The sequence below is a fragment of the Somniosus microcephalus genome, unplaced genomic scaffold (assembly GCF_052327205.1).
Source record: "Somniosus microcephalus isolate GS21.2 unplaced genomic scaffold, FLI_Smic_1.0 scaffold2015, whole genome shotgun sequence".
Taxonomy (NCBI): Eukaryota; Metazoa; Chordata; class Chondrichthyes; order Squaliformes; family Somniosidae; genus Somniosus; species Somniosus microcephalus.
Genome location: NW_028227202.1, coordinates 1,282 through 6,280, shown reverse-complemented (window position 1 = coordinate 6,280; position 4,999 = coordinate 1,282). Strand labels below are relative to the sequence as shown.

Sequence of the window (4,999 nt, the reverse complement as noted above, 5' to 3'; positions counted from 1 at the left end):
AGTGACAGCGGTCGATAGATTGCAAGAAATGGGAGAAAGAAAAATGGTGTATACCTGAATAACTGAGAGGCAGCAGGTGTGGAGACGAGTGAGTGAACGGTCTGAATTCAGTTGGTTGGGTGACGGTGTTTGCAGTGTTCGGCTCAGGCCAATGTACGGACCAGAGAAAACTCTGCAAATCAGATCTGCCTGTCAATAGCAACTGAATGAAAAGGTGACACAAAACCGGCATCCCTGCACGGTTTACTGCAGCGACGAAATTTATTAACGTCGCAATATCTGGCAGCGGTGGGATTCGAACCCACGCCCCCGAAGAGACTGGAGCCTTAGTCCAGCGCCTTAGACCGCTCGGCCACGCTACCACAGCCAAACGTTGCGGAATTTGAAACTATTACCTGGTGATTGAAATGTGGCATGGTCTTGCAAATAACAGGGGAAACAAGAGGAAATTAAATTCGTGGACGGCAAACTCACTTCTGATGCAACCCAGTAGATCAGAAGAAGCTACGTCTTCACAGGGCAACTCTAATAAATAGATGTTTGCTGGAACACATCCATTGTAAATTTCATTCATAATTTATCCCTGTTGTGTATTGCAAGCAGGAAGTTGGTGTAAGTAAAGTGTGATAAAAATAAATGCGTTTGATTGTGGCTAGCAATAGAGGAATTTATTGCTGGTGTAAATAATGAACGCAACTAGCAGAGGATGGTTTCGATCCATCGACCTCTGGGTTATGGGCCCAGCACGCTTCCGCTGCGCCACTCTGCTGCCGGCTGGTGTGGGATCCCGGCTGGTGCTCAGGTTCCGATGCCCCACGGTGCTGTGTGTTAGCGAGACACATTTCAGCATCCAGGCTGTGTTGAAAACTATAGAACGGCCCTCAATCCGCCCAGAGACCCGGACCCCGCAGCAGCCGAGTTTGCAGGCTAACTTGGCTGCACAATGTCACAAGGACACTCAGTATTACACCACCGACAATGGGACGGACAAAAAATGACACACAAAAAACCGGCAAGGGTCTTTCTGGCCACACAAAGGGAGGGACAGAGAAAGACACTGCGGATACCAAAGAGAAAGAGACAGACAGACATTCCGAATAACGCGAGGCAGAGACAGAGACTGAGGGAAAACCGAGACTGCGAGAGAAACGGAGAGGGATGTAGACAGCCAGGGAAACGGTGTTCCGCTTTGTGTGATGGTATTCCCGTTTGTGTAAAGGCCAAGAGCACCATCTGGTGCTGGCGACGCGGCGCTGCAGGATGCGTTGAGAGAAAGGGGAAGGCCAAGGCTGCTGCAAGTTTGCAGCATTTGCAGCTTATGATGGTGCGAATAAAGTGTTTTGAAAGTTGTGTTACAGTTTCTAGTGTTTATTGCAAGAAGGAAGTTGCTGTAAGTAAAGCATAAAGTGTGATAAAAAAAACCTGATGCATTGAGCCTGAAATTTATCGTAACTCTAAGAGGAGAGAACAATAGAAAAAATTTGCCCTCCTGATCACATCTTCCTCAGACTGATGGTATGAAAAACACATCTGACTCTCATCCTGAAGTCAGAGTCCAGATCCCCTCCCCCAGCCTTTTCTTTTGCAGAATGCATCTTCTCTTAACCATGTCAGAATGTAACTTTCGCTGTCTGGATTGGTTAGATTGAAAAAAAGATACTCGTGTTCAATTAATCGGATTGCAGCACAGGAGCAAATGGGAGGTGCTGTTCAACCGGCAAGTTCGGAAGAGCGAACGGGGAAGCGACGGAGAGATGGTGGGTGCGAGAGTGACAGCGGTCGATAGATTGCAAGAAATGGGAGAAAGAAAAATGGTGTATACCTGAATAACTGAGAGGCAGCAGGAGTGGAGACGAGTGAGTGAACGGTCTGAATTCAGTTGGTTGGGTGACGGTGTTTGCAGTGTTCGGTGCGCGGCTCAGGCCAATGTACGGACCAGAGGAAACTCTGCGAATCAGATCGGCCTGTCAATAGCAACTGAATGAAAAGGTGACACAAAACCGGCATCCCTGCACGGTTTACTGCAGCGACGAAATTTATTAACGTCGCAATATCTGGCAGCGGTGGGATTCGACCCCACGCCCCCGAAGAGACTGGAGCCTTAGTCCAGCGCCTTAGACCGCTCGGCCACGCTACCACATCCAAACGTTGCGGAATTTGAAACTATTACCTGGTGATTGAAATGTGGCATGGTCTTGCAAATAACAGGGGAAACAAGAGGAAATTAAATTCGTGGACGGCAAACTCACTTCTGATGCAAGCCAGTAGATCAGAAGAAGCTACGTCTTCACAGGGCAACTCTAATAAATAGATGTTTGCTGGAACACACCCATTGTAAATTTCATTCATAATTTATCCCTGTTGTGTATTGCAAGCAGGAAGTTGGTGTAAGTAAAGTGTGACAAAAATAAATGCGTTTGATTGTGGCTAGCAATAGAGGAATTTATTGCTGGTGTAAATAAGAACGCAACTAGCAGAGGATGGTTTCGATCCATCGACCTCTGGGTTATGGGCCCAGCACGCTTCCGCTGCGCCACTCTGCTGCCGGCTGGTGTGGGATCCCGGCTGGTGCTCAGGTGCCGATGCCCCACAGTGCTGTGTGTTAGCGAGACACATTTCAGCATCCAGGCTGTGTTGAAAACTATAGAACGGCCCTCAATCCGCCCAGAGACCCGGACCCCGCAGCAGCCGAGTTTGCAGGCTAACTTGGCTGCACAATGTCACAAGGACACTCAGTATTGCACCACCGACAATGGGACGGACAAAAAATGACACACAAAAAACCGGCAAGGGTCTTTCTGGCCACACAAAGGGAGGGACAGAGAAAGACACTGCGGATACCAAAGAGAAAGAGACAGACAGACATTCCGAATAACGCGAGGCAGAGACAGAGACTGAGGGAAAACCGAGACTGCGAGAGAAACCGAGAGGGAAGTAGACAGCCAGGGAAACGGAGACTGAGATGAAGAGAGAGACTTGCATGAAAGTGCGTTCTGCTGTGTAAAGAAATTCCCTGTAGTGTAAAAATGTTCCCTGTTATATAAAATTGTTCCCTCTTGTGTAAAGATGGTCGCTGTTGTGTACAGATTCTCCCTGTTGTTTAGAGATTTTGTGTCCTTTGTAAAGATGTCCGCTATTGAATAATGTGTTTCCTGTTGTGTTAAGGTTCTCCGTGTTGTGTAACGGTGTTCCGTTTTGTGTGATGGTATTCCCGTTTGTGTAAAGGCCAAGAGCACCATCTGGTGCTGGCGACGCGGCGCTGCAGGATGCGTTGAGAGAAAGGGGAAGGCCGAGGCTGCTGCAAGTTTGCAGCATTTGCAGCTTATGTTGGTGCGAATAAAGTGTTTTGAAAGTTGTGTTGCAGTTTCTAGTGTTTATTGCAAGAAGGAAGTTGCTGTAAGTAAAGCATAAAGTGTGATAAAAAAAACCTGACGCATTGAGCCTGAAATTTATCTTAACTATAAGAGGAGAGAACAATAGAAAAAAGTTGCCCTCCTGATCACATCTTCCTCAGACTGATGGTATGAAAAACACATCTGACTCTCATCCTGAAGTCAGAGTCCAGATCCCCTCCCACACCCTTTTCTTTTGCAGAATGCATCTTCTCTTAACCATGTCAGAATGTAACTTTCGCTGTCTGAATTGGTTAGATTGAAAAAAAGATACTCGTGTTCAATTAATCGGATGGCAGCACAGGAGCAAATGGGAGGTGCTGTTCAACCGGCAAGTTCGGAAGAGCGAACGGGGAAGCGACGGAGAGATGCTGGGTGCGAGAGTGAGAGCGGTCGATAGATTGCAAGAAATGGGAGAAAGAAAAATGGTGTATACCTGAATAACTGAGAGGCAGCAGGTGTGGAGACGAGTGAGTGAACGGTGTGAATTCAGTTGGTTGGGTGACGGTGTTTGTCGTGTTCGGTGCGCGGCTCAGGCCAATGCACGGACCAGAGGAAACTCTGCGAATCAGATCTGCCTGTCAATAGCAACTGAATGAAAAGGTGACACAAAACCTGCATCCCTGCACGGTTTACTGCAGCGACGAAATTTATTAATGTCGCAATATCTGGCAGCGGTGGGATTCGAACCCACGCCCCCGAAGAGACTGGAGCCTTAATCCAGCGCCTTAGACCGCTCGGCCACGCTACCACATCCCAACGGCACGGAATTTGAAACTATTACCTGTTGATTGAAATGTGGCATGGTCTTGCAAATACCAGGGGAAACAAGAGGAAATTAAATTCGTGGACGGCAAACTCACTTCTGATGCAACCCAGTAGATCAGAAGAAGCTACGTCTTCACAGGGCAACTCTAATAAATAGATGTTTGCTGGAACACACCCATTGTAAATTTCATTCATAATTTATCCCTGTTGTGTATTGCAAGCAGGAAGTTGGTGTAAGTAAAGTGTGATAAAAATAAATGCGTTTGATTGTGGCTAGCAATAGACCAATTTATTGCTGGTGTAAATAAGAACGCAACTAGCAGAGGATGGTTTCGATCCATCGACCTCTGGGTTATGGGCCCAGCACGCTTCCGCTGCGCCACTCTGCTGCCGGCTGGTGTGGGATCCCGGCTGGTGCTCAGGTGCCGATGCCCCACAGTGCTGTGTGTTAGCGAGACACATTTCAGCATCCAGGCTGTGTGGAAAACTGTAGAACGGCCCTCAATCCGCCCAGAGACCCGGACCCCGCAGCAGCCGAGTTTGCAGGCTAACTTGGCTGCACAATGTCACAAGGACACTCAGTATTACACCACCGACAATGGGACGGACAAAAAATGACACACAAAAAACCGGCAAGGGTCTTTCTGGCCACACAAAGGGAGGGACAGAGAAAGACCCTGCGGATACCAAAGAGAAAGAGACAGACAGACATTCCGAATAACACGAGGCAGAGACAGAGACTGAGGGAAAACCGAGACTGCGAGAGAAACCGAGAGGGAGGTAGACAGCCAGGGAAACGGAGACTGAGATGAAGAGAGAGACTTGCATGAAGGTGCGTT

At 48.1% G+C, this 4,999-nt stretch overlaps 2 non-coding genes across 2 annotated transcripts; both read right to left on the bottom strand.

The window, feature by feature from the left end:
- Positions 1-280: 280 nt before the first annotated feature.
- Positions 281-362, bottom strand: trnal-aag (transfer RNA leucine (anticodon AAG)). The gene has a single exon. It is a non-coding gene; the product is annotated as a tRNA-Leu (tRNA).
- A 3,699-nt stretch (positions 363-4,061) lies between these two features.
- Positions 4,062-4,143, bottom strand: trnal-aag (transfer RNA leucine (anticodon AAG)). The gene has a single exon. It is a non-coding gene; the product is annotated as a tRNA-Leu (tRNA).
- Between the last annotated feature and the right edge of the window lie 856 nt (positions 4,144-4,999).